Raw genomic sequence first — 21,323 nt, 5'->3', positions numbered from 1 at the left:
AACCACTAACCTTGTTACTCACAGAAGAGTATCCTATTCACTCTGTTCATTAGTTCAGTGAAGTCCTTTAGTGGATGGCAAGAGCCATAAAAAGTCTCATGCTCATGAAGACTCATGGAAAGCACCAAGGAAGAGCCACAGAGGCTACTCTGAGGATCATGAGCTGGAGAGACTAGAGCTGAGAACTAGGCTCCCCAAGGAGGAATGTTGCAAATATGAATCTTCAGAACCCTATTTAAGGTTGGGCGGCTAGAAAGAGTGTCCCCACAAGCATAAATCATCAAGCTACAGGACCCCAAAAGTCTGATAACTCCCTCAAGAAAAGATGCTATACCCCCTCTAGTTGAATTGAAGTGTGACTTCCTCCACATGTTATTTAGGTTTAGCCTTGGATTCAAGAAAGTGTCTGTGGGTCTCTCCATGAAAATGCTTTCTAAAGTGCCCGCTCTGCTGTGTTTCTCTTTCTGAAGAATCCCTGCTGTTGTTGGAAAACTGATGCCTTTTGCTTGAGGTCCATATTACCATCGGCAGTGTTGCTTTCAGGCTTGCTTTGAGGTCCTTGGGGTGGGCATTTCTCTAGTTTTCTTCCTGCCATTGTTGAAAGAGAATTATGGGAATACAAGGAGCTCAGGGTGATGACATTAGCATTACAAATAATGCTTGGGGGCTAGACCTAGAGAGGATGCTGAGAACTGACTGCTGGATTCCCAGAACATTTTGTATGATGCCAAGTCAGCAAAGTGACTGTCAGAGAAAATGCCTGCAGTACAAATCCATTGAAAGTGAAGGGTAAAGCGATTTATTTAAACAGAGATTTTGCTTCAGTTTCTTCCTTTTGTTTGCATTGGCATGTGGAGGTATCTTTTATTCATAAAACTAGATAGCTCAGAAAACAATCTTTTGCTGCTTCTCAAGTGTGAGCTCTCTCTTCGCTTTGTATGATTCCTGTAACTAGTCATGGGGTTGGCAGAAAGTCATAGTTTATCAAGAAGTCAGCAGTCACAAGCAGTGCTTCTTTCGATTTTTCTTGTCCATATAGACTGGGAAGAAAGTAAAGAAGAAAGTAATTTGATGTCTTTGGTAGAAGTTCAGGTAGGAATGAGATTTCCCTTGTCAGATGGAGGTGCAAATATAGGGATTTAACTCTTTCTTGTAGGCCAAGAAGAGAGAGAAATGTGTTCCAGGAGTACTGGTTAAAACTCTGGGCGGGGGGGGGGGGGAGGGGGGGAGGAGCCAGGGGGGGGGATGAAAGCCTCTTAATCTGGGATTATTTTTTCAATGACGTCATAGGGAAATTCTACTGCCAAACGGGGATGCAATGTGACATGCAGCAGGGATGGGTAAACATTTTCTGAAAGGGCCAGCTGGTAAATATTTTAGGTGGTAAGCTGTCTGGCTTCTGTAGTGACTATTCAGTTCTGCTTTCGTAGTGCAGATACAGTGTGTTGTAGTGTGAAGGCAAGTAGGCAAACTAATGAGTAAGTAAGAAAATGAACAGACATGACTGTTTCAGTAAAATGTTGTGAATCCTGAAATTTGAATTTCATAGGTCACAAAAATGTAGTCTTCATTTAATTTCTTTTAACCATTTTAAGATGTAAAAACTATTCATAGTTTCAGACCTTGAGGTGACAGAGGACATTTTGCATGTGCAGATTCCTGGTGTAGAGGAAAGGAGGAGGATTTTGGAATTTGGTGGAAAATATGACCCTACCCGTGAGTAACAGATCATTTGATTTGGCTGAGAGCAAATTACTTTCCTAAGCTGTAGTTTTCTCATCTGAGAAATGGAGATCGTAAACCCTACCAATCATGGTGGTTCTGAGTATTGAAAAAGCGAACAAATAAAATGCGTGATAGTGTCTGCTCTTCCTTAACAAACTGTAACGAGATAATAAAAATTATTATTAGTTGTACACCAGCTCTGAGTCATTCTGGTCTATGCTGAGAACATACCATCACATATTTCTTTGACAGGTAACTTAAGATGAGGTTTACTCAAGTGGGTCACTTAATTTTTATTCCATAAGGATCTTCTTTTTCTGTGGTCTCCTGCTCAGTCTACAAGTCCAGACTTAATGTGTCCAACTTCCATCTGTCTCTCCTTTCCCACAAGAACAGATGAATTGACATTGAAAACATGTTTTTTTTCGCTGAACCATCGTACATTGCTCCAGGGAGAACTCGTGGGGTTCAAATTGCATTGAAGAACTGAAGGAATTACTGTGCTTCTGGATTGTCTTCATCGGACCTGGCAGGCCAAGAGGCTTTGGTTTTGCTTTAGGGCTTTGTGTTTAGGACGAGCAAGAACTTACCAGCAGAATATTGTTTGTCTGACACTGGTTAAGTTGATGTCAACGAGCACGGGGGCTGAGATGTTAGCTTCAGTGCAAGTCTGAAGCTAACCCTTCAAAGTACACCCAGTTCTCTAACCCCAGAATTTATGAAAATAGCTTCCCAGGAGCTGCCGGGCTCAAAACCCATGTTCAGTTGAACCTAGACACTTAGATTTTCCATTGAATAGTTCTGTTCCTCCATCCTTTTTCTGACAGTGCCAAATCAAATTTTGAGAAAAAAATGTGATCCATGGGTTGGGACTAAGATACTGCAAGCAAGATACTTGCCTTGGGTATAAAAATTTAAGGAGTGCCAAGACCTCGGGAATCAAGATAAATCATATTTTAAAGTAATATTTTAAAAGGCCAAGATGCAGAGAGAACAACATTTCGAGTTTTTATTATTATTATTATTGTTTTATTCATACAGAACTGGGGTACAGGCCAGAGATGCGGAGGGTGAGAGGATTCAGGCCAGAGATGCGGAGGGTGAGAGGATTCAGGCCAGAGATGCAGAGGGTGAGAGGATTCACCAGAGACAGAACGGGGAGCAGAACAGGCAGAGCAACGAAGTACACTGCTGAGGGGAGCAGTGGGCGGGCCAGGAGACGGGAATAGAACTCATGCGGAAGTGGCTTTAGCTTCTTAGTGAAGTGCTTTAACCCGCTGCGCCACCAGGGAGGGCCCATTTCGAGTTTTTAAATACACAAGCTCAGTGACATTGCCAGACAAGCTGTGTTGGGACTGGAAGCAAAAGGAACAACAGTTGTCTTCTGATCCAGTAGAGCTTCTTTGGACTCAACAACTTCTCTCTCGGAGACTGCGCCTAATATTATGATTTTAATTTAAAACCTGGTCTATGCCTTCATCTTAGGTTGTTTCTCCCTTTTCCCTGCTTACTCATTCTTTCCACCTTCTCTTCTTAGTTCCTCTCTAGTTTCTTTATTCTGTCGTCACTCACATTTCTTTTTGCAGCTTACTCATCAGCTTTGATCCACTGAGGAATCCTCCTTAGATTTTGCAGGGCAAATGATCAAAGAGCTCTTTTATTTAAATAACGGAGTGGTTTCCTACAAGTCAGTACTGAACTCTGAGTCCAAAATGCCTTTCGTTGATGGTGGTTTATGTCCACTTGGCCAGAGGCCGCCGTGGTGACCTCTTGAACAATTCTCACGACTCCCTTGGGTGAGGAAGTCTCCAATCTGGAAAGCACTCCCTTTCGTGAAAGCTGATAACCCCTGGTCAGGTCCAGGGGTTTCCCTTTTTTCTATGAGCATGACCCTGGAGTTGGTGTTCACGAATGCCGCTCACCACACCTCTGTTCTGCCTGACAGTTACCAGAACATACTTTGGAGTGAGGGTTCAAACCCTGAATGTCTAAAGCCAGTGCTATTGGGACGTGTGGGGCTGTTCACGTGGCAGCATCTGGCATTTGTAAAATGAACAAAAGCTCCTTTCCCTTCTTAATCTTTATCCCAGATGGGAGCATGGCCCAGAACCAAGAAAGTTTTCAGTTTTTCTTCCCAGGGAAACCTAAGCCAGAAGCACGGAACGCCCCAGAGAAGTGGCCTTGGGAGTAGAGGTCGTGGCTTTCAGAGACTTGGTGCAGTAGTCGAACACTGTGAGGAAACCTCTGATGAACAATTTCACATGCAAGTACTGACATTACTCTGACTAAACCCAGATCTGTGGTCCTTCAGCAGCTAAGTGGGAGGCATCATGGTTTGAAGCAACTTTTCGTATTATCCAGTGTTTAGAAATGCATCTGATTCCTCTGTTGTGTTGCCTGATAGATGTATATATGTTACAGTTCCTTTAGTCCAGAAGTTTAAACTCTAGAACAGTAAAATAAACATATCACTTGTTATGCACATATTGTTCAAACACACACCAACAGCTTTTGTGGCTGGATTGAAGTTTATGTTCTGGTTTTCTGTGTTTATTTTTCTTTTAAGAAACAATGTGAATATCCTGTGTTGGGTTAGGGTGAGAGTTGGGGGAGGTGACTTTCCAGATGATGGAGGAAACTGAATTTAGTTTCATCAAGCATTGAAAGCCTCGTACACAAAGAAAATCAGAGACCAACTTGAATAAGACTGAAGAAAGGGAGTGTTCTGAGGAGGTGGAAAGAGGCCTTTTGAGGCCAGATGAGAACTAACGACTCCAGGAGGCAAATCTGAGGGATGCTGGTTTGTGTCCATTTAGCTGACTTGGCTCAGTGTCCTCAGAGTCACCTGGGAGGCTGTCAAGGTGTGATGGCCGCACCTCATCTGAGAGCTGGTGATGCCCAGATCCAGCTGAGGCTTGAGCGCTGAATAGTTTTATAGTTTTATCAAGACCCCAGGTAATATTAGTGCTGGTGGTTCAGAGACCACACTCGCAGAACTACTAGTACTGGGTCAGTTTCTGATATCTGTTGAGTTGTGGACTCCCTTGGGGAATCTGCAGAAAATTGTAAGATTTCCTTCCCCCACCCCCCCAAATGTGGAATTGTGGATTTCCTTTCAGTCAGAAGGACAAAGATACCAGAGAACTTCACTCATGTGGACTATAGAGAAAAGAAAAAAATGAAACGACAAAACTAAAGCAGGACAAACTAGACAGTTGACTGTGCTACAGGGGAAGGGAAGAGGAGCCTGAGAGAGGGGGGAGGGAGCCCCGTGGCCTGGAGTGAAGGGGCGAATGCCTCCGTGTGGGGGGGGTGTGGAGCTGTACCTTTAAATCCTATACCTTGTTGCAAACCAAGGTTGCCTCAGTGAAGAAAAAAATTATTAACCCCCTTCAAAAATAAAATCACTTCAGTCTTCAGGCTTCCCCTCTATGGCACATTCTTCTGCCAGCAGCTGGAACAGTCTTTTAAAAACATAAGGTTTTGGGGGCCCTCCCTGGAACTTCCCCTTTTCCTGGGGACCACCCTGTTACAGCACACGGGTTAAAGCGCAGCACTGCAAAGCCAACGGCAGCCACTTCAACACGAGTTCAACCCCCAACCGGGGCGGTGACCCACATGGCACGGCAGACCCCTCCTGTCTTGTTTTGCCCTCTGCTCCCCTCAGCAGTGTATTTCAGTCAGTCTGCTGTTCTGTTCCCCACTCTGTCTCTGGTGAGGCCTCTCACCACCCCTGCACCTCTGACTTGTACCCCAGCTCTGTATGCACAAATAAATAAATCTTAAAAAAGAAAAATAACCATAAGCATTTGTTCTATTTCTGTTTAGATTTTCCCCGTGACCTCGTACTGCCTGTAGAATGAAAGCAGAACTTTGGGGGGCTTCTACGCAGTTCCACTGTCCATCAGCACACCAAGCGCCTTTTTATCTCAAAGCCCCTGCTCTGGGAGTGTCTCTCTGGGTGCCTGTCCGGCTCCCGCTCCATCCTCCTTCCAGGTTCTTGGCTTAAGGCCTGTCCTGTTTACTCATCCGAGTCAGTGCACTCACTCCCGCCATACCTTTCTCAGTTTTCTCCTTCATAGAATTATCATCAGCCCTACCCAGCACCCCTAAAACTTTCATCCGTAAGGACAGAGACCTTCACATACATCCTAGTTCCTGCCATCCACTCGGCCTGAGAACAGATCTCGCTACCTACCCCTGGCTCCCGGCAGGCTTGCGCCCAGGTGGCTGAGTGGCTCTTACTCAGGAGATTGTGCCTCCAGAGCCTTCTGGCAGCCTCAGTGTTTCCAGACAGAGGAGTCTTGGGCCATGGGAATAAAGAGGCCAGGAGGAGAGGGTGGCTTGCTGGGGCCCGTCCCACCTGCGGTTCCCATACCAGCAACGATGGTATCTCTGGCAGGAAAGGGGGTTTCAGGGAAATACTTTTGTAACTGGGTGGTCCCTAGGAAAAGGGGAAGTTCCAGCTTCCCTGCCCCAAGTAGGGTGGAGCTGAGCAGAGAAAAAGGGAAGAGGAGGAATCTGAAGAAGGAAGCAGGAGGGAGAGCCAGAAGACCCGAGGAAGCACATAGAGCAGCAGCATGTGATGGAGAAACCGGGCTTGTTTCCTGGCCCTGTGCTGGTTGAAACAGCTGTGGGTGAGAGGGCCATGGGAGGTGACTGTGGCAGCGTTTACGTTGATTTTGATTTTGCTCTTTTCCTCCCATGAGGGGATGGGTGCCTTCAGGTGTTTGATTTTAGAATTATATGCTTTGTCTTCCATGTTGTATACTCACTGTATTAAAGTTCCTTTTCATTAAAGTCTTATATGTTTTGTCTTGATGTGGCAGATGGCAGAACCTATTTGGAGCAGGCAGGTTTGGGGGTTCAGGGGTGCCCCTCTCTCCTTGCCCTGAAACACTTTGACCAGCTCAGGGCCCAGATCAGCCCCTCCCGCCTCTGGACTTGGCCTTCGCGTGTTCAGACAGCGGTGCAGAGAGCCGGCCTGTGCTGTGCTGCCTTCCGTGGGAGCCGGGGGCTGGGAAGCCGGGGGTCCAGCTGGCCTTCCCTGCTGGATGGGGGCCAGCCTGTCAGCAGTGCTCTCACCCTGGGGGGCCCGGAGCAGCTCACCTTCTTAGCACTTTTCAGAGTTTATTTCTGGTCATCACTTGTACCCCACCCAGAGTCCGTAGTTGAGTGGAAAGAAGATAACCCAAGTTCATATGGCCAGACAGACAGTAAGTCTGTGTGCTTCCTGGCTCCTGTTGGCTCCCTCAGAGAGGATGGACTGGAAGAGACAGGACGTTATTTGATACAGCAGACACACCTTTGTTAAACTCAGGGAAGAGTTACTTAATGATTAGCTTAGACCTTAATAATCACTTCTTGTAAGTGAATTGTTTTTAATGACCTCAAAATGCATCCCCTCCTCCCCTTCCCTCCCCCCCCCCCAAGCAATCCCTTTTGACCTTGCACAGCTTGGCTGGAAGAATGTTCTCTTGCTGAAGATATGCAGGAACAACACAGGATGTGTCCAGCAATGAGGATTATACTCCCAGTCTTGTCCTGCTTCACCCTCACCTGTGCTTCTGCAAGCTTCTGGCAAAGGTTCTAGAAGGCAGCAGCAACTTTAGGATTGACCAAACTCAACAGTCCACAAGCTCTAAAATAACTGTACACCTCATAGTTGTAAAATAATGTAAATGAGATAATAGGTCATCAGTAATGATCAGTTGAATGAATGAGCCCGAATTCTACGCCTATAATCTGAATCCGTTTTTCTCCAGTTGAGATGACCCATTATGCATAACTTCACTGTGTGTATGGAAACAAGGCTGTGTGATCTTTCGTGTTCTTCCCTTCACGAAAGTCATGTCTGCCGATCCAACTCATGAATGGCAAACCTTGCACTTGTGATAGTGTACACAGACATTGATTTAGGAAAATGTACAAGGTATTCATTAAAAGGAATACTTGGTAAAGCTGGGGCCTCAGGAGCTGTGTTCTGCTTCCCGCCACATATTTCAGGATGGCACAGGGGGCCAGTTTCAGTTTAGTGCCTGTCAGCCTGGGCTGAGGCTCATTTTTAACCAAAGATTCAAGACCTAGGAATGGACGTCTCAACTCACTTAGCTTCCTGGGTGTTCACAGTCAACCTCAAGTGGGCAGTTGCAGGACATTCACACTACATTTTGCCGTGGAATCCTGCCCTTGAGGATGCTTGAGATGGGTCCACTGTGGAAAAGCACCTCACTGAGCTTTTCTGCTCCATAATGGGTGACAACTTGTCTTTGCTGCTGATTCATCCCATTCTAGACTTTAAGCAATGGGCCAAGAGAAGGGAGCAAACTTTGCCCTCTACTTCCTTTCCAAGAGCAAACGCCGTGCCAGACACACAGCAGGAGTTGTTATTTAATAATTGATTATTTCAGACTTGGTAGAGATGAGGAGGAGTTAAAAAGTAAAAGAACTGGTCGTTTCCTCGAGAACTTAAAGACTGATGAGGAAGGTTAATGGGGAAATAACTAACGAGAGAGCAGGTCATTAAAATAAATACTAGGAAGAGATTAAAATCATCAGCCTTGCTTGTTTCCAACACAAGAAGTTAATTGCTAATTTATGGGATCAAAGAAGGCTTTCCAAAGGAAGTGGTTTTTGGCTGCATCTGGAAATAATGCTGTCCCTCACTGTAGATTCCTTCTCTAGAAGGCGCTTGCTTTTTCCTGTCTTCTATCTTTTTTCCTAAGAGGAGAAATTTTTACAAGGTCTTCCTGTTAGTAAGGGTCTGCTTCCTGTGGAAAGTCCTGCACAGCAATCAGTGATTTAAAAACAAGAAGCTCTCTGTGATCATAATGGATCAGGTCTGGTGTTTAAGTCTGGAAGGAACATACTAACCAAATTCTTAACCCAAATTCTATTCCAGGGCCTTTGGGAGTCTCTCTGTTTTGGTTTAAGCAATTTGTTTTTGGCTCATAAGTAATCTCAGCTAGTAGAAGCATTTCTAATTAGATCGAAGTCCTGCTGACTGTAATTCATTTAAGGGTGTCAACATTTTTTTTTTTCTTAATTGGATTCATAGTGCTTTTGAATTCTCTGATGACCAAGAGAAATTATACAGACTTTAGTAATTGGATTTTCTAGCCCAAGGGCTATTAACTCTCTCTCAGGCCTATATAAAAAACCCATTTGAACTGTTATTTTCTTATAAAATGACTGCACATTTACATGAAACATTTTGCTGAAATATAACATGATGTTTTGGGGGTTTCTGATCTTCACAGGAGCCTGGTTAAAAATGTGGGAAGGCCTTCCCTGGTGGCGCAGCACTAAGGAGCTAAAGCCACTGCAGCATGAGTTCGATCCCTGCCCCAGAGGTAACCCACATGGTGGGGCAGACCTCTCCTGACCCGCCCACTACCCTCCTCAGCAGTGTACTTCATTGATCTGCCTGTTCTGCTCCCCACTCTGTCTCTGGTGAATCGTCTCACTGCTCCTGCACCTCTGGCTTGTACCCCAGTAAATGTGGAAAGGAGACAAATTATGTTATTTTTCTTAAATGATTTCTTCAACATACAAAGTTTAAGTGCTATTTATTTGTCATACAATAGGCCAGGAGCAGACTCAGGGACTGGATTTTATATGCTTGTTTTTGGCTACAAGAGAGTTTTAAAATTTGTCTCCAGTAATAGGTTTTTTGCTATCTCCTCAGAAGATGAGGGTTGGCTGTGGAGATGAAGGAGTTAAAATGAATGTCCCGAAGAGGCTAAGAGAAGATGGGAAAGATGGAGGCTGCTTGAAGGAAGCAGGATTTCATGAGGCAATTTTTAAATATATGCCATTGTCCTGGCGGTAGAAGGGTGGGCTACCTCGGGGTGGGGTAGGGCCACCAAGGTAGCATTGTGGCAGAACTGACTATAGGAGTGTTGGTTAACCATTTCCAGGTCTTTCCTCTGTCCACCTGAAGTGGTGTATGTCCTGTTATCTTCAACACAGCTTATTAGGATCAAAACTTTTATGTCCAGGCCTGGTCTTTTGTTCTTACCTACTCGAGTAATATTATTACATCAGCTTCTCCTCAGAAGGATTGTAGTCTCTTTAGGAGCAAGGAGCAAAGCTTACCTGGTGTGTTCATAGGACCTGGTACAATTTCTTCTTTAAGTCAGGAAGTCAGTAAATAACTTTTGATGATATTGCACTTAACTTAGACATAAAGGATATAAAGTCTTTTTATCTTCAGCTTGAGATTTTCATTTTCACTTTTTTGAGGACTGGTGCTGGTTCTTCCCACCTGTGAATCACCAAAGGCAGTACTAGAAACTATGTCTTTGCTCTGTGATTCTCCCTGAGAGGGCCAGCAGAGTCAATAAGATTCTTTCCATTGACATTTGGAGTTTGACACCACACACACATGACATTTGAGTTTCTTGCTAAAGGAATCCATTTGTAGCAGAAAGGAAGGTCAACAAACCCACTGTTCCCATGGCTGACACTATCTACCAAGAGGAGTCACTTCCCTTCTTATCCACAGCCACATACCACAATTTGTGGTGTTAGGTGCAGATTCCTTGAGTTTTTGGAAAAGTGAGTTCAGCTTCTAGTTTAGGGGCGGTCAAAACTAAAATCCACTTCTAGGTAATGATAATCATAAACCCAGTTCTATGTTTAATGATCTTCATAAATCCAGTTCTCTCTGATGATAATCATAAACCTACTTCTAGCTAATGGTAATCATAGATCCAGTTGTAGCTAATGATAATTATAAACCCAGTTTAGCTAATGAGATAAAATGGGAAGAGTGCTGAGGGTCTTCTGTGAACTACTTAGTGCTCCTTGAGAGAGAGTGAAGGAGAACCCTCCCTGGTGGTGCAGTGGGTTAAAGCCCAGCACTAAGGCAATCCCCAGCCACTCCAGCCTGAATTCAGTTCCAAGGAATAATGAGTTTCCTTTTGCTCTTGCCTCCATCCCCACTTTTGCCTTTGAATGGAAAGCCCAGTATCAAGGCAGCCATTTCATGACCACCAGGTAGCTAAGCCTAAAACTGATGTGCTAAGGCTGGTGCAGTGAAAGAACAAAAGTCCTGCTCTGTGGTGAGAGTGTTTTAAGTGACAGAACCAGGCCTAGAATATCTGGAAAGTGATTTTGTCACATAATTAAGTCGCAACTTCTAAAGACACTCTTAGTCAGATTTTTGGTTGTTTGCAATTTAAAATGTATCCCAATGGATTGACGATATGACCTGCATCTTCCTTACATTCTGGTAAATTAACTAATGTATTTCCCATAGATTATCTCTCCTCCTCTCCCTACCTCTGGTAACTAGAATAAATTTCTATGTTGTGCCAAAAGAAATACTAACTTACTAGATGACTGCTTAAATAGATGTATTCACTTATCATGTAGATCCTTCATAAACTAGTTGAAGTGCTTTTTTTACACATCATAGGAGGAAGTCTGGAAAATGTCTGAATACAAAGGATAAATGACACTTCCTTTGTCTTCCTTGAGTGATTTCCTTTGTAATTTAACTTAACTTTGGACGAACTACAGTTAACTCATCAGGTTTGAGATAAGAGAAATGAGAGAATTTGAGCGCAATTTAGCCAAAGATGGCTAAGGGACCAAAAAAATACAGTTCAGAATTACCATCTCATGTCAGCTGAAGTGAGGATAACCTTAAGATAAGTAATGCAAGAAGCATTTCAAATTGGCTAATTTCTTTTTTGTAAAGGTCAAATAACATTTAGGAAAAGCTACAAAGACATTTATGTGCCTTGACCAAGTAATCCTAACTAGAGATTTTTTTTCCTAAGGAAATATTTTGACAGATGTGGGGCAGATGTTTCTATCTGTAATAGGGGGAAAAAAGATGAAAAAGAAAAACATTAAATATTTTCTGCAATGAGAATAATATAATTAATTATAGGAATGAACAGTGTATCAATGTATATAGTGTATCAGTCAGTACAATAATTAGGTAAGCAATATAGGTAAAAATATAGAAAAATACATGTGCTATAGTTTTTCTCCCATCCGACCCTCCTTAGCTTCCGAGATCAGACGAGATCAGGCGCGTTCAGGGTAGTATGGTCGTAGATGCTATGGTTTATCTTCAAAAGTGTAATACCTAATAATATGTAAACCATAATTATAATTATTGTATTTATAGGCAAGATCTGGGATGCCTATGGGAAAAATAGTTTTTGGAGTCATGTGGAATTAAGGGTGATTTCCTTTGTTGTTGTTGTTTCTTATGTTATTCCAATATTTTATTGTTCTTGCCAAGCATTGTATATGTGAGATTATCACCTGTGCTTTGAAAGTCAAGTTTTCCCTCTCTCCAAACATCATGTACACTTAGGAATTTACTTATTTTCTATTCTATGCTCAGTAATCTGAGTGATGGAAAACTCCTGAGGTGTATGTTGCTGAAAGCGAAGCGACCATCCCAGGCCTTGTTGATAAGAGACTGTTAATGTGAAGTTAAAGCCACATTCTTCCTAATCCATAAGTGCTCCTTGTTGCCCCCTGGGTGTCTTGGAAAGTTTTCTGAGCCCTAGAAGTCCCTCCTAAGCCTCCTAAAGTTCATGTGTGTGACATGGCATTTGTTCAAAGACACTGCATATCTCTTCTCCATGGATACAGTACTTCTACTAGAAACTTTCTTGAAGAAAACATCATTGGCGTAATAGTAACATCTGTAAAATAACCACTTGTCCTCACAGATGAGAAAGCCCTGGAATATGATGAACATGGGCATGCCTGGCTGGAGACAACTGAGGGGAGCTCCCAGGTGAAATAAACACAATCTGTTCTACTTCCATCTGTGTTTGTCTTTGAATATGATCAGAAAGCCCTAGATAGCAATAGCCAAATTTAGTGGTAAGAATGGACCGATATTCAGAAGGAAAACCATGCTTTCAACCAAGATGAGTATTTTGGAGGAAATCCTTTGCATCTGAGTAAGACATTGACTATTCCAGCCATAAGAAGAATAAATTGAGGAGGAGGACTACCAAAGAAAACCACAGTTCTCTGCCTTTTTGGTATTGATTCAACAATTCAGGAATGCTCTGGTACCGGGAAGTCTTTGTGGCATAACTATCTACCACAGTGTCCCGGGACAAACCAGCTGCTTTGGAGTTCTCAGGTCAGATGAACCTCCCCCCCACCCACACACACACCCCAGCCCATATTTAATCATTTACTTATCAAGAGAAACTACTCCTTAGCCCAAATATTCATGTCTCATAGTCTCATAGTTCAGGAGCAAGTCAGTGACAAACTCCCAGGGAAGTCAAGCCCAACAAGTCCTCATACTTCAAGAGCTTTGCACTCTGAAGGTTACCAGCCTTGCTCATTACCAACATCTTTCATGGAATCATGATTTCTGTAGAATTCTGTATGCACCTTCTTCCCTGAGTCAGTCACAGCCACAGAGAAACCACCAGCACCCAGGATGTGATGAGTGTCCTGACAACATGAGAACAAAGACCTTTCAACCTCCCACTGGAAGTCACATAGTTCTTCTCCTCAATAGGTGAAAGGAAAGGAAAGAAAAAAAAAACAAAACTAGACATATTATGAACATAGTGACATCGAGAGATTTATTTTAGAGAGGAGCTCACAAAAGTCAGGTTTCAAAAACATACCTGTTGGAATTTTTAGCAGCCTTTGTATTTTCTAGACCCGATAGTTTTACCTAAGCTTCTGAGGTGGTACATCTGATCACAGAGAACACCGGTCGAGGAGGTAAAGGACTTGTTTTACTTATGGTTTTCATTTTGAGACTACTTCTTCATCTGAAGTCTCTTAGAGCTTTTTTGCCTCCTATCTTTTTTTCCAATTTGAGGACAGTCGAGTATGCTAATGTCTTTAGCTGCACACTATGATAGATTTTTAATTAAAAACTCTTGCATGAAGAACTGATCAAGCATAAGTTTCTGTCATACATATTCTTCATTGATTAGTTACCCACAATTAGAGTGATTATGCTTGCTTAACCCATAGTTTTAGGGTTTGACCATCTTTTTATTTTAATCTCCTTTCCCTATGATTGACTTTTCATTATTATACAGGATTAATGTAAGGGAAGGATTAATGTGGTAATGATCCTTCTTAAATTGTATTCTTTCCTATAAGTAAAGAAGAGGATAAATTGAAACATACCACCCACCAGGCTATGGGCAATTGAACACACTGGAAAGAGAAATACTCTCAACTATTTTTCAGCCTCTGTGTATGTAACTAACATATTTGACAGTGTTTGCAGGTGGCCGGTCAGTATTCTATGCAGATGTTGGTTCAGAAGGCTGCCCCCTTTGAAATGGATATAGTGTCACGAACCAATGTTTCATCAATAAAAACTTAAAAAATTAACCTGAAAAAAAATTGCTATTTAAAATCAATACAGTATGGCTTTCTGTAAATAAAAATCAGAATCTGTTTTCAATCCTAAATCCAGATTTTCTTCCTGTTTCCTCTAAGAGAAGGAGTCCTAGTACTCTGACTAGTTCTCAGTGTGTTTTTGTTCTTCAGGGGAATTACCTTTACCCATTTTGAGTAATGGAACCCAGTGAGAAGAAATAACTTAATAACCTTGATCCACTTTCTCATTCTTTCTCTTGTCTCCTAGCATCGCTCCTGTGCTGATTTTGGCTAAGTGTCTGATGTGATTACTGCTAAGTTACTTCAGCAAGGGGGTGTGGATCTCAGGCTGACCCAGGGTCATCTTCCTAGGTGGCTTCTCTGAGTCTGAACTTCCAAGGCCCTTAAAGGGGAGAACTCTCCAGGGGAAGAGATAAAAGAGTGTTTTTCTTAGTTTACAGATCAAAATGTGAACCTGATCCTTGCTCTTATTTTCCAGCACTCCCTCACCCAAGGAAAGGGAAAAAAGCCAGGAGAGGGAGGGCAGGGCGGTCTCTCCACAATCCTCTGGCTCCCAGAGGCATTCCCTCCAAGCAAACCTGACTGCCTGGGTGGCCAGGGAAGCTTCCTCCTGGAGAGAGGAACCAGGGCCAGGGTGTGGCGGGAACACCAGGGAAGGTGAGGGGCTTGTCCTCATAGTCCTCAGTCCTCCTTACACAGCCCAGGGGTGTTTAATTGGGAGCTCCCGCTGGGAGGGCTAAGAGCAACAATTTTGGAGTTGTGTTGTTTCAGTGCGGAGAATATGGCTGTATGCTCTGTGCAGTCCTACTGCCAGAGTAGACCGTTATAGTGAAGGTTGGGGAAGGGGGGAGGGAAGTGTGAGAAAACATCCCAGGTAGTCAGCAGAGACACAACATTTGTCCTGTTAAGTTCTGGAAGGCAGTTACACATGCTGTTTTTGCTGCCTTAAATGCCACAGCTTTCTTGTGTGTTCATGAGACCGCTGCTAAAGTCTCAAATTCCTCTGCAGAAACCCCCCCCTCATATAGCCCCCCAGAAGCCCCCCTTTCCTCCCACCTCATTCTGTTGCTCAGTGCACAGAGCAGCACACCTTCGTGGAAATCAGGCTTCATTAGAGCATCGTTCTCAAAGCAGTCCACAGCCAAGTTGCTTGCCAGATTTGGTGCCTTCTGGGGACACGAGACCAGTGGTCAGCAGACCCCATCCAGTCCGTCATCCCCAGGATGGTACCTTCAGGAATTCTTAGCGTGAGATTTTTTTAGGCAGACAGTCTTCATGATGATGCCAATAAAGCAGCAAATGGAGGGTGAGTGAGTTCACCTGCTGAGTGAAAATTACCCCTATAGCCTGCCTGTGCCCTCAATGTGTGAGTTCTGGAATGAGACTAACTCACTGACTCATTTGGTAGATTTTCCATGAAAAGGGTAAGTTTTCAGTTAGTCTGAATACACAATAAATCCCTTGAAATGCCAAGCAATAGAGTTGTGAGTAAACGATGGAGATAGAATAACTTCATATGGATACAGATAGAACATGGATATACGTGTACATATATTTTATAGATACATATGTCTGGTTCTGGTCGACAAAGCTGAGGACCCCACGTCACCCTCTGGCCTTTATTTCCTTCTTTAGGCTTTACTTCCTGCCCTTCAGCACGTGGATGAGGGAGGCGATTCTGCGTCCGGTGAGCCAGGCCAGGGCTAGGCTGGGAGTGGGAGTGGTAAGATCTGCTGATCAGCCAGAAGTGCTACTGGGAACCAGGCGCTAGATCTGCTTCTTTCCAGCCTCAACGACTCTTGGGCAGCTGGGATTTGGCTCCACTGAAAAGAACCCGTGCTTCAAGTCAGGATACAGGCCAGCTGAACGCAGACTCAAAGAATTTAGGTCAATCAGTACGGTATGGGTATTTTTTCTCTGAAGATGAAAAGCCCACGCTGCTAGAGACCCATTCTCTGTGCCTCAGCATGAAGCCAGGGAAGACAAACCAGGGAGAAGGTGTTCGATAGGTGCAGCTGTTGGCAGCATACAAACAGAGGCCACTGAGCTAGAGAGGAGGGAGACCGAAAACCGGGGATGATGTTAGCGTGTGGACTGAGGGACATCCAAACCTGAACACTCTAAATGGATTCTGCTGTCCAAGGCGAAAAGACAAAGCATTCTCTCAGCGCAAAAGACTTTAACAGGATAGTGTGTGTAGAGAGAGAAGGGGGTGGTTTTTTCTAGTTGTTAAAATAGTACAAGAAAACGAGATACTGGAGAGCTGTTTTCACTTTTTTAAAGATTGATTTATTTATGCATACAGAACTGGGGTACAGGCCAGAAGTGCAGGGGCAGTGAGAGGATTCACCAGAGGCAGAATGAGGAGCAGAACAGGCAGATCTACTGAGATACACTGCTGAGCGGAGCAGCAGGGAGATAGATGTCTGCTGCGCCACGTGGGTCAGCTCCCTGGCCGGGGATCGAACTCATGCTGCAGTGGCTGCTGACAGCCTCACAGTGCTGTGCTTTAACTGCTTGTGATACCAGGGAGGCCCCCTGGAGATCTGCTTTTTAATAATGCTTTTGAATTGTCTGAAATCAACAACAAAACTGGGAAATTAAAAGCTGACTTTCGGCCCTCCCTGGTGGCACAATGGGTTAGGACCCAGCACTGCAGGCTGGATGCAGCTGCTTCAGTGTGAATTGGATCCCCAGCACCAGAGGTGACCCACAGGGCACAGCAGATTTCTGTCTCCCTGCTGCTCCCCTCTGCAGTGAACTTCCTTGATCTGCCTGTTCTGCTCCCCACTCTGTCTCTGATGAATCCTCTCAACACCCCTGCACCTCTGGTCTGTACCCCAGTTCTATATTTCTAAGTTAAAAAAAAAAAAGCTGATTTTTCACTCAAACTTTTTTACTCAAACCAACCAACAAAAAAGAAAAAAAAAACACACAACCTCTTAGGACAGCACACCAAAGTAACTGTGAAATGTACTATATATCAAAAAAGAAATTAGGTGACTTTTATGACTTTTTAAAACACCCAGGGCAAGAAGCCATTCCAAGCCTGAGGCAGAGCTGGGGAGAAGCAGAAAGATGATGCTGAAAACTTGCATTTTGTAACTTTTGCCCCTTGAGCTAGTTGATTAACATCCCGCATGTTTTTAGCAAAATAGGAAGGGGCTTAAGGGCAGAGTGATGCTCCAGCTTCCACATGCAGGCAGGTGGCCTGAGGGTCGTTGCAGGAAACTTCCAGGCCTCTTGCTATTGCTCAGGGCTTCTAAGCAAATATTTTTTCAGTTAATGGGCACAATTACTGAAATTTCACACACCCCTTCGATCTTGCTCTGCAGTTCAATTTCCTTTCCACAGTTAAGATCCAACCTTTTAAAATCCACATTCCAGAGCCAGATTTGCATTAGTGAGTTGTGAGAGGCACTCCCAAGTGGGTGGAAATGCAATGCTTTCTGGGCTGATTGTGAATTTCTCCTCTATTCCATTTCTTTTACGCCAGACCTTTCTGTCCTAGCTCAGGGAGAGTGTTGTGTACAGGTGACGAGTGATGGCTGGCGCCCTAGCCGGAAGAGGGTTCCTCTAAACCACCCAGTGTCTTTTCTTGAGTGGAATCTTAAGAAGCAGCAGCCACATTTTACATATTGGTTGACATATCTTTACCAAATTAGTTTTTACTTCTATCGAGAAAGATTTGAGGAGGTTGTAAGTACAACCATGTACAGCAAGTGGCATATCAAAACTGGGAAGTAAGTTTATTTATTATTAATTTTTAAAGATTTCTTATTTATGCATACAGAACTGGGTGCAAGCCAGAGGCACAGGGGCCGTGAGAGGCTTCACCAGAGACAGTGTGGGGAGCAGAACAGACAGATCGATGAAGCACACTGCAGAGTGTGGGCGGATCAGGAAAGGTCTGCTGCGCCCTGTGGGTCACCTCCAGGCCTGGGGATCGAACTCTCACTGAAGTGGCTGCCACCAGCTTGTAGTGCTGCGTCCTAGCCAGTTGTGCCACTAGGGAGGGCAGGGAAGTAAGTTTAAAAGCCAGGCAGTGCAGGCAAAGAAAATACAGTGGCTCGTTGATAAATGCACATTTACACATTGCTGGATCTCACTCAGTAAGTATTAGTATTTGGTTTTGGTTAATATAAAGCTATGAATATAATTAATGGTCCGCTATATTTTCTTTCTCTGGTCTTTTAAATTTTGCTCTCTCATTCACTATATATGGTAGAGAGGAAGTTGGAGCACAGTCCTCGTTGTCTTTGGGAACAACTGCTGAGATGATCTAATGGGAAACTCTGTACCTTACAATTTGGATTTTCTTTAACATGAGGACAAGAGTATATTGGACTGGGAAACTTACAGATTTATATATATATTTTCCCAAGCAGGCAAGACCTGGTTTAGATGTAGGGTCCCTTCAAGTTGATTTCTAGACACTTGGCAAGTGATCCTTTTTCTATTTATGGACTTAAGGGAATGCTTACTTCATTATTCACCATACATATAGATTTCAAACAAACCTTGACATTGTGGGTTCAATTGTGTTGTTTTAAAAGTCTTATGTTGAAACCCTAACACTGTGATTTGTGTTTCAAATGGGCTCTTATGGAGGTGATTAAGTCTTGGTGTGGCCTCTACCTTATAGGACCTCTGTCTTTAATAAGGTCTGAGATACCAGTGACTTCTCTCCACTCAAGCACAGAGGAAAGGCCTTGTGAGGCCACAGGAAGAAGATATTTGTCTTACAAGCCCACAGATGAAATCTCACCAGAAACCAAATTGCTGGCATCATAATTTGGACTTGCAGTCTCCAGAACTATGAGAATGTAAATGTCTGTTGTTCAAGGGTTACCATTCATGACGTAAGCACTGTTTTGTCAGGGAATCTGGACCATACTAAAGAAAAGCAAAATCAGCCACTCCTGTAAAACACATGGTGTAAGCATGGAGCACACAAAAATGGTGGAACGCTATTGAGTGATCAATGGAAAGGACGATTCACTTGATTTTGACGTTGGAAAATGTTTCCTCAAACAGCACAGGCCTAATGGCAGAGGTAGGAATAGGTTTCACTCTCTGAGGGACCGATCACACCACTCATTCTGCTAAGAATAGTATTTCTTTAAACATATTTTAAATATTTACAGTTCTTTCTCAATTCCCCTAGTTCAGCCTTTAGACAAAGTTTAGAACATTTAACTATAATAATTGCATTATAATTTATCTATGTGAAATGAAAATACTGTAAGCTTTGCTAGTGTAAGCTGGAATGTGGTGTAGGAGGAGTATGGAGACAAGATGCACGGGACTAATTGTTCACTTTATAAATTGGAAAATTGAGAAATGCTGTCAGAAGTCAATGAACTAAGAAATAGTAAATAAAATTCTTTGAGGTTCCAATGATTGTTAGTAATGGAGCCACAATAAGAAGTGTTAACAAGCTTTTGGAGGACAAAGAATTAGTGAATTAGAATTTATGCATAAAGATCGCCAGCTAGTCCCAAAGCTGACACATCAAGAAATAGAAACACAAGTGTATTTTCTGAGTGAAGTAAGGAGTTGCCTTCTATGCTGGCAGTTCATTTCCTCTGGCCTTTATTAGATCACTATTACATGCAAGAGGAAAGACTTTCCTTCTGTGGGAGTTCAAGCCAGCTGCCGTCAGACATGTCCCCAAGTATACAGGATTAACAGAAGACTATCTTCACTCAACACTAATGCAGAGTGTGAAAAATCTTTTTTGAACCAGTACTGGCAAGAAAGCCACAGTCGTCAATTTATTTAAAATGTGAAAATTAGAAACAAAACTTTCAGTGTTTATGATGCGCACTGTGTTAGGGATGAATGGTTAAAATTATTTGACAATCGTAACTCCTTGTTATTTCCAGTGGTGGAAAAAAGCTATTTCATTCTTTGATATGTGTGATTCTTGGATCAATAGATGAGTCAGGTCCCTAATTTTTCCCTTTTTCTGTTGCCTACTTTTGAGTATTTGATTTTTCCATTAAAATCTCTCCTAAACGGCCCTCCCTGGTGGCGTAGTGGGTTAAAGCACAGCACTAAGAAGCGAAAGCCTCTTCTGCATGAGTTCGATTCCCACCTGCCCCAGGGGTGACCACATGGCGCGGCAGACCTCTCCTGACCCACCCAGCAGTATACTTCATCGATCTGCCTGTACTGCTCCCCACTCTGTCTCTGGTGAATCCTCTCACCCTCCGCATCTCTGGCTTATACCCCAGTTCTGTATGAATAAATAAATAAATTAAAAAAAATCTCTCCTAAAGATGATCAGGAGTGGGGTGGAGATGGAGGACAAAACTCACATAGACCCCAGTTAGTCACAGGGCTCCCTGTGAGCAGCTCTATTAAATTTGTGTGGAGTCCGCAGTCTTGTCCAGTGCCCTGGAGGTCACCACTGACATTGTGTGAATACATTATTTTTAAATGAAGATCCTCTAAATAAAAAACATCATTACTGTCTCACTGTTCTTAAACCAAAGGCTTAAAGCCAAACCTCTGATGGACTGGGTGTGATTCACTGATAGCATTTATGGATGTTTAAGACACTTATTTTGAGTCAATAGTAGGTCTGGAGAGATGGCTTATTGGCCATATGGCAGTCAATCTATTATTTTGTCTCTACTATTTAACACAAAGTTAGTCCTTTATATATCGATGAATGTCTAAGTATAATGTTTAGGAAAGGGATTGTGGAATTTTCAGTAACTGTTCCAGACAAACTGCTATTAACACAGTCTTAGGCCCTTTATATACTGATTAGTGTCTAAGTGTGGTGTTTCATGGAATATTCCTTACTGTTGAATTACTGGTCACCTTGAATTATTGGTAGCATGTGCCCTTGCTGAAGATAAAACACCATATTCTGGACAATCTCTGCCAAAGCAGTATTCTTCATTTAACTTGGATTGTTTTACCACTATTTTGCCAGTATTCCAGGGAGGGCAGTAGGTGGAGATGGAGAGGCGAGTTTTGTATTATTGTCATTATAGTCATTTTACTACCAGTTTTGTGTTAATCTTAGTCATGGTGAGGAAAGTAATAAACTGATCTCTGACTATTGGCTAATTTGATTATGCAATAGCTGCTGTTACTGAAAGCCAAGAGGGTGGAAATGATCCAAGGCAAGAAATTATTCAGCAGAGACTACAGAGGTGTACCATCAATTACAACAGCAATTACTTCCCATGGTTTGAAACTTGATTCCAGTATTTTTC

This window comes from Condylura cristata, unplaced genomic scaffold (assembly GCF_000260355.1).
Source record: "Condylura cristata isolate star-nosed mole 26May11 unplaced genomic scaffold, ConCri1.0 scaffold00018, whole genome shotgun sequence".
Lineage (NCBI taxonomy): Eukaryota > Metazoa > Chordata > Mammalia > Eulipotyphla > Talpidae > Condylura > Condylura cristata.
This window is presented reverse-complemented; position numbering follows the sequence as displayed.